Source organism: Marmota marmota, unplaced genomic scaffold, assembly GCF_001458135.2.
Source record: "Marmota marmota marmota unplaced genomic scaffold, marMar, whole genome shotgun sequence".
Lineage (NCBI taxonomy): Eukaryota > Metazoa > Chordata > Mammalia > Rodentia > Sciuridae > Marmota > Marmota marmota.
The window spans coordinates 31,729,809-31,739,314 of record NW_026000037.1 but is presented as its reverse complement, the minus strand read 5'-3'; positions in this window follow the sequence as shown (position 1 = coordinate 31,739,314).

Sequence of the window (9,506 nt, the reverse complement as noted above, 5' to 3'; positions counted from 1 at the left end):
TCGCAGGTCTGCCTACCTTGCGGGCACGGGCGGCGGCTCTGCTCTGCCCCAACTCCAAATGGGGTGACGTGACTACCACGCCGGCAGGTCGCTGGGCCTGTTCCGGGTGCGGGCAGCAGCTCTGCTCTGCCCCTACTCCAATTGGGGTGATGTGTGTACCACACCAGCAGGCCACTGGGCCTGATCCGCTGGTCTGTCGCAGGTCTGCCTACCTTGCAGGCGCGGGCGGCGGCTCTGCCCTGCCCCTCCTACCACGCCCACGGACCGCTAGGCCTTTTATGCTGGTCGGTCGCAGGTCTGCCTACCTTGCGGGCGCGGGTGGCGGCTCTGCTCTGCCCCTACTCCAATTGGGGTCACGTGATCACCACACCGGCGGGCCGCTGGGCCTGATCCGGGCGCGGGCGAAGGCTCTGCTCTGCCCCTACTCCAGTTGGGGTGACGTGTGTACCACGCTGGCAGGCCACTGGGCCTGATCCACTGGTCTGTCACAGGTCTGCCTACCTTGAAGGCGCGGGAATACAGGTGTTCTAGAACATAAAAGCAGCAATGGAGAAACTTTGAAACCTAAAGGAGATATGGTAGACAATTCCCATGAATATAGGAAGTCCAAACATTATAAATGTTATGTAAATTAAGAGCAACTTTGAAATGCAAAAATGAAGGAATTTGGAAATTACAGCTTGAGTTTTGTGAACTGTTTTACACATGTGGATGAGTTATTATAAATAGGAGGAAGAAAAGTTCTATACCTAAGGATTCAAGGCACTTTTTAGAAAAAATACAAAAACAAGATAGTAATTTTGAAAAGTCAGCCTAATACCCATAAGAGGATGCTATAGAAGTTATATGTAGAAAAAAAAATACCACTAATGGAATGATAAAGGAAAAAAGGTGGGGGCGGGGATGAGGGCACTCGATTTTTGTAAATCAGAGTCCAAATTATGGCTGTTACTAAAGCAACATTGGCAGTAAGTAGAAGGGAGGAAGCTTCAGACTCCACAGGAAGTGAGGCCTGGCAGCATGGCTTTAACCAGAAACATGAGATCAGGAGTGTCGGAATTATAACAGGAATGACAGTGGACTCCCAGGAAATGGGGATATGTATTTTCCCATACCTGTTTATGAATTCTTCAGTGAAATCCTGGTCTACAAGTTAGAAAGCATGCTTAAAAGCCTTCTTCCAGCTTGGAGTTAATTATAAATAGCCTGGTAGGTAGATATTCCTGAAAACATAAAACCTCAGCAGCTGTGGAAAAGCTTGAGAACAGGAGAAAGCCTCTCCTGGGTTGACTGGCATCAGGTGACATCCTGAATCTGAGAAGACCCCCCAAAAATGAGGGTTGGGAAATTAGGGAAGGACCAGAAGATTGAGCTCTTTTGACTCTAAGAGAATTAAAGTTCTCCATTCCCTAGGGAAGAAGCCAGATTCACAGAGAGATAAAACAGAAATGGCCACATGCTCATCTGATGATGCTCATCTTCTGTCTGAAGGGCTAGAGTGTCTGATTAAGGAAGAAGTGTGGCAGAGGAGCAAGTTGATCAATTTTCTTTTAGGAAACTTTTTGTCATTGTGAACAAAAGACCTGACAAGAACAATGTAGAGGAGGACAAGTTTATTTTGGCTCACAGTTTCAGAGGTTCAGTCCATGAACTCCACTACTGTGGGTCTCAGGTGAGGCAAAACATCATGGCAGAAGGGTGTGGAGGAGGAAAACTGCTCAAGATGTGGCAACCAGGAAGCAGAGGAAAAAATATATACCCTAAAGGTCCACCCCCAGTGACCTATCTCCTCCAGCCACACCCTACCTATCTACCTACAATTACCATTCAGTTAATCCATATCAGTGTATTAATTCACTGATTAGGTTAACACTCTCATATTCTGATCATTTCACCTCTGAATAGTCTGGCATTGTTTTACATATGGGATTTTGTGGTCACCTCATATCTAAACCAAAACTTAAGTTTTAGATAATCTTTAATTCTAATACTGCTTATATAATCTCCAGAAACATTTGGCAGCATATTTTTGCTTCTTTCTCTGGATTTCTGAAATGTGGTATTCTTCAAGTACATACTAAGCTTATGTGCGGCCAGGGTTCAATCTCAGAGTTGTAAAACAAACAAATAAATAAACAAACTGTGGAATTCTGTTTGGCATGTTTCCATGATGTAAGAAACTGTTTACTTTGTGAGAGAACAAAGACTTTTTCATTTTATGTTGAACCCTAAGATGAGTCAGAAAGTCAGCTCATTAAATGGACTTCAGAGAAAAATTCTGCTCAATGCTTTGGAGGAAATTTTTAAAAAGTTTTCATTCATAAGTCCAAAGATACCCATCTGCAACTATTGATATTGTTATTGTCCCATGAACAACAGCTGAGATAGTTTCCAATGAAGAATACCATTTTCTCAAGACAGCATATGAGAAAAACATTTACCAGAATTTTAGTGGTACTAACAAAATAATTCTATAATTACCATAAAGATTGGACTTACACCTCCATGGGAATGTTGTTGACTGGAGATGTCAAATGTCAGAAGTGAATGAGGCAGAAGGATTTAGGGCACAAAATATTGGCAGTGCACAGTTCTATAATTTCTGCAACATGCAAAGCTACCAGGTAAGTTAAACTCATAAATAAATGGCTTGCTTGATATTTTTAAAATGACATATGGTGAAAGCAAGAAGCTTGTTCTGTAGCTTCTGGAATTAAACAATGGGTATGAGACAAAAAAATGAAAAGAGGTAGCAGAAGAAGGGAATGTGCAGAATACCTAGTCAAGAACTGGATTTAATAAAGCATGAATGTGGGAATCTGAGCCAAGTTTGTGGCCATGTTAGAGAAATAGGGACTCCAAGATAAATGTGGTTCACATATAATTCTCATTTATCTTTTAAATGTTCTCCTGATTATCAAGATCCTCCAAGACCCAAAATTGGATTTTAAAAGCCCAGCTATATGCTTGCACAAATGAAAATCACTATGTTGAATACAGAGAAGATAAAGAAATAATAAAATATAAGTCTAGAGAATTATAGAAGTTCTGCTAATGCAAGGCTTACAGACTTTGCTAAATTACATTTTCAATGTTGACTTTTAAAAAATGATTGTTTTTGTTTTTAAATATATATTCAGTAGGACATCACTAAAAGGGTTAAGTAGAGGATCTAATCTGCAAATTTAGAGGTGACTTTACATGCTGATTGACCATCTGGAGATTGATTTCAAGAGGGGCAAAATTAGAAGTTCACTTCATAGAAATTGCACTGGTACAATATAAAATGATGATAATGTGAATCAAAAGGAGAAAATTGCTACACAATGGATGAAATCAATCTAGTTTGAGAAGAACAACAACTCGTCTTAAAGGATTAGGTATAGCATGGTAGAGAGAAGGAAATTTATGGAATCTTGGTTCTTCTACTTATTATCTGAGACATAAGGCAAGTTACTAAACTTCTTTATGTTTCAATGTACTTATCAACAGTATGGGGATGATGCTAATTTTTTTCAAATGCCTACATAAATATTACATAGTAGTCAACTTCTGATCTCCATGAGGCCGCCAGAATGAAGCTGTTTGATACAGCAAAGCTTAATTTAGTGGATTTACTACAGTAAGGAGAGTCAGGATTTTCTCAGGAAAGCAATGACTAAGGAAGATATTTATATCACATTAGGGCCTGAATTGTGTGTGTTTTTAAAGTAGGTCTTTCAAGTGGGGAAACTGCTTGGAATGGGCACAGTTTATGACTTAATAGCTTTGGATTGATAGAGATAGCAATGTGAAGGACTTACCTTGAAGAGCAAGTAGTTCCTCTTGAGGGTTTAACTGTTATAGCTAATTTAAATCTTGCCTTTCTGGAACAAGTAGGTAGTTTTTGCTGTTTTCTCAATATTGTTTAATCCTATAAAGGGTGTATATTCCAGAATTATTTAACAAGGAAACAGATAATATTTCTAATAACTGTAAGATGTTAATATGCAGAACTTGAAAAGAAGAAATAGGGATTCATAGATATTCTTGGGAATTCTTAGAAATATAGTCTTTGTTTATAAAAAATTTTGTCAACTTGTTTTTTAAAAGTATACTTTTCTATAATAATTAGCAGTAGATTATTTTGCTGTGATAAAACTAGACTAAAATTTTCAGAGTTTTCTTTTTCAAGATGATGATTAGTGTATGCATTAATACTAAACTGAACTAATGTATTATGGCAAGGTTATATATTTTAATAACACTAAAATTGATCTCTACAGGACATCAATATTTCATAAAAGAAGGGGATAAATGCTAAATAATGATCATTTTAATGTTAAAAAGTGCTACTGCAAATATTTTTAAATTAACTGTTATTCTTTTTTTATTTTTTGAAGGCTCTGCATTCTGCTGTGATATATAACAAAGAAGAATAAAAAAACATTAACTGCTATTTTTAAAATGAAATTTTAGAGTATAGAAGCATGACTATTTCAAGCTGGACATTGGATTATTTGTCATTTCATATAGCTTATTTTATTTATTTATTTGTTTGTTTGTTTGTTTTACTATGAAAATATGTTGTATGCTTGACCTGGCTTTGGTTTGCACTGAAAGTCAATGTTGCCTTTTGTTAATTCAGATTTTGGATTATTTTGGATTCATATAGTTACTCTGTGACAATATCTGCATCTGTTCTTTTTGCATCTCTTGTTAAGGTATTTACAAATAACTCTGAGCTAAAGCAAATGTTTAAACACACAAAATCATCTTTGAATACTATTCTGTATTATTAAAATAACCTAATATGCAGTTCTCTTAGCAAGGGTAGTGATATAAAACAATCTCATTTCAAAATTGCCCATTTAAGAACTTATTTCACTTGTAAAACTTGTTCTTTTTGGGAGCACTGCTGATAGGATTCATGTAGAACACACAATGCCTTTTGCCTTCTTAGTGTTTCTTTATTTATAAAAAGAACTTAACTTTATCAGCAGCCATTACATGAAACCAGACCTACAGCACAGTCACTGCTATGAGCCAGACTGAGTGATTGGATCTCTCTTTCCAGAAATGCCCAGTTTTCTCCATCAACTCTCAGTATCTGAGCACACAGATCTTGCTTGCAATGCCACACCAGTACATTCCTTTGAGCTGCCCTATAGTCATTCAGGTTTTTATTCTAGTAAGAGGGTCATAATAGTTTTAAAGTTTTCCTAGATTTTTTGTCTGTTTTTTCTTGGGATTTGGATTTGGAAAAAAAAAATCATTTAAATTTCCAGAGATATGCCACAAGGAATTTTTCCATAGGAAAACTAGGCACAGGAAAGTAGCTAGGCTCCCATTGTAGTTTGTTTTGTTTTGTTTTTGCATTGCTAGGGGTAGAACTTAGGGACGCTCTACCACTGAGTGGCATTCTCTGCTCTTTTTATTTATGTTTTATTTTGACATAGGATCCTGCCAAGTTGGCCAAGCTGGCCGCAAACTTATGATCCTCCTGCTGTTGGCTTGCCCGTAGCTGGAATTACAAGTGTGTGCCAACACACCTGGCCCATTGTTGTTTGAACAGGCTACAGGATTATACTCATTTTAATCCTAAAAGCTGATGGCTATCAAACTTTTGAAACAGCCCATATTACATACTAAATGATCTATAGTTTTAGCAGTTATTATTAATGGGACATCACCTGAATGCACTGTAGAATGATAGAAGTTATTCCTCCATTGTTGGATTTGACTTCATCAGCTATTGGTAGAAGAATCTACTAAGAAAAGAGAGAAGAGTATAGTTTATGGTGTTAAATTTAAAATGCCTATGGAATACTCAGGCAGAGAAATCAAGGTATTAGTTTGCCGTAGAATCTGGAGCTAATGAAAATCTCTGGTGTAAAGATACAAATATTGTTGGTATGAAGATACTAAATATAGCAATGAATTAGAAAAAGGTTACATCTACAGATAATTGACTGTAAGAAGAAAAAAGAACCAGGTTGATAGGAGACCTGCTCATTCATGGATCTTCTGAACTACACTTCCATACCACATTATTTTATCTTCTTAGCGCAAATGAATGTTTCTTAGTTTTCTGGAACATAAGTAGCTGTTGAAAAATTCCTTGACTTATGTCCTGATATTATGCCTAACACATGATATATTCATTCTCCTGGAGCCTGCAATTTACCCTCTATTCATTTATCTATTCCTAACTTACTGAGAGTTTTCGTCTTGTAATCATGAATAAGTGTTGGATTTGTGTCATGTTTTCTGCATTTATTGAAATAATAAAGCAATTATTATCATCACTTTATTCATATGATGGGTTAGTTTGATTTTCAAATATTGAATCAGCTTTGTATATCTGTGGTAAATTCAATTTTGTTGTGAGGTTTGATTCTTCTTCAATTTTAAATACACTTAGCAATTTTACATATACATGGGATACAGTGTGACATTTTAATTCATGTATATAATGCAAAATGATCAGGGAAATTGCCATCTGCCATCTCAAATATTTATCCTTTTTTTGTGTTGGGGATATTCAAAATCGTCTCTATTAACTATTTCGAATGTAGAACAAATTGCTGTCCACTACAGTTATGCTACTGAATTATAAAACATTAGAAGTTATTCCTCTATTGTGGAATTTTATTTGCTAATATTTCATTGAGATTCGTACATCTACATTTATAACAGATATTGGTCTGTACCCTTTTCTTTTTCTTTGTAATGTTTTTGTCTGGTTTTAGTTTAGAATAAACTGGGGCTCATAAAATAAGTTAGTATTTCTTCTGCTTCTATCTTCTGAAAAAGATTGAAAATAATTATTTCTTTTTTAAATGTTTAATAGATTTCACCAGTGAACCTTTCTGTGCCTGGTCTTTTCTAATTATGAAAGTTATTAATTATTGACTTACCTAATTTAATACATGTAGGACTATTCATATTTTCTACTTGTTCTTGTTTTAGTTTTTGTAGATTGGATTTTATTGGGTAATTGTCCAGTTCATCTAGATTATCAAATTTTGAAGCATGAAGTTATTCATAACATTTCTTTATTATTATTTTAATATCCATAGGATCTGTAGTGATGTACCCTGTATCAATTAAATATTAATACATTATATTTTCTCTCTTTTATCTTACTTTTCTTAAAGGATTGTCAATTTTCCTGATCTTCTTAAATAAAAAGATTTTAATTTTGTTTTCTGTATGTTTTTAATTCCCTTTATTTCTGCTCATTTATTACTATATTTTCCCATTTACTTATTTAATTTGTTCTTCTTTTTCTGGATTTTTAAATTGGAAGCTTAGATTGTTGCTCCATAGTTTTCTTCCTTTCTATTGTAAGTTCTCAATGGAATAAAATTTCCTCTAAGGATTGATTTTTCTGTATTTCCCAAGTTTCTTTAAGTTGTAATTTCATTATTATTCTATTCAAAATATTTTAAAATTTCTCTCTGGATTTCAACTTTGATCTATGGGTTCTTTAAAAGTGTACTGTTCAATCTCCACGTAATTTGGGATTGCCCAGCAATCTTTCTTTTATTTATTTTTAATTTAATTCCATTATGGTCTGAACGTACTCATTATATGATTTCTATTGTATTAAATTTGTTAAGTTCTATTTTATGGTCCAGAGTTTTGTCTATATTGGTGATGGTTCCATATAAATTTTGGGAAAATATGCAGTCTATTGTTATTAGATGAAGTATCTACAGAAATCAATTGTACCCAGGTGATTAGTGATACTGATGAAATCAAATTTGTTCTTACTAGTGTTCTGACTGCTGATCTGCCCATTTCTGACAAAGAAGTGTTAAAGTCTCTGTTATAGCAGATGTATCAGTTTCTTCTTGCAGATATGTCAACTTTTGCCTCTTGGAATTCGAAACTCTGTCATCAGGCCTGTACACATTAAGGACTGTTATTTCTTCTATTAATATAGAGCCTCTTTTTATTATGAAATGAACTCTCTTTATCCCTGACACTTTCTGTGTTCCAAAGTTCATTCTGTCTGAAATTAATATAGAGATTCCTACTTTATTTTGATTATAATTAGGGCAATATATCTCTATTTTAATTTGTGTCATTATATTTATAAAGCAGGTTACTTGTAGGACATATATTTGGGTCTTGTGATTTTATTGATTCTAGCAATCTTTCATATAATTGGTGAATTTAGACCACTGATGATAAAAAAAAAAATGGATTAATAGTTACCATGTTATTTTCTACTCTCTACCTTTCTAATTTTTTCTGTTTTTGTTCACAATTTTTCTGCCTTTTGTGATCTTAATTCAGCATTGTGTATGATTCTGCTTTCTGTCTTTTCTTTTTTTTTTATTGGTTGTTCAAAACATTACAAAGCTCATGACATATCATCTTTCATACATTTGACTCAAGTAATATTTCTTATTTTCTTTTCAGTTGTTGTGTTGAATTTAGTTTTGTATATTTTCAACTATTTGAACTTTTAAATAACACTGTGGCATTTCATGAGTACTGCGATTATCTGATAATAACAATTCTTGTTCCTCACTCCTGTGTGATATCATTACTGTAATTCTCTCCACTTAACCACCTGCACACACAAACATATTCACACACATTAGCATACATGATTGAACATATTTTGGGTATTATTATTTCAAACAAAATATTATCTGTAAGATCAATTAAGAATAAAATTTAAAGTTTTTATTTTAACTTCATTTTTCTCTGATGTTCTTCCTTACTTTATGTTGATCCAAGTTTCAGACATATCATTTTCCTTATCTCTGAAGAATTCTGATGGATCTAATTACAGTTGTTGATTTTTCTTATTTTTCTGTTTCTTATTTGTTGATACAACGAATTGACTTCTAAAATCCTTAAATTTGAAGCTGGAAGCCAGAGGTGAGCTATATAGATGAATAGATTTTTTTAAGAGAAATCACTGAATCACCAAGAAAAATTAAATGTATGTTGGGTTACATTATATTTTATATATTTTATGCATATTAGATTTGTGTTCATGCAGTTATACCACAGGATCTGATCAGATTAGTATTGCAATTTACTAATACAACTTTTAATGTGAATGTATGATGTAATTTTTGAAGAAATATAATATCTCTATGCTTTTTATGTAACAATTAAATGTAATATCACTCCAGGTATCCCCAACTTGTTGGCAAGACAAAGCAAAACCAAAAAGTTAACAAAATATTTATACCATAAAATTTATAAGTTAATTAAACATTTCATTGTCATGATTGATGGGTATATTTTCAGAAATAAAATACTCATTTTTATCTATATATCTATCTATTTATTTATTTATTTTGGTGCTGGGGATTGAAGTCAGGGCCTTATGCATGCAAGGCAAGCACTCTACCAACTGAGCTATATCCCCAGCCCTTTCTCTGTGTTTTTTTATGTTCAATGATACACATAATTACTATTGATTTTTTCTGAATGGACATTTTCAAGAGCCCTAACTGCCAGTGTGACTATACTTGTTAAACATGTAAGATATATTT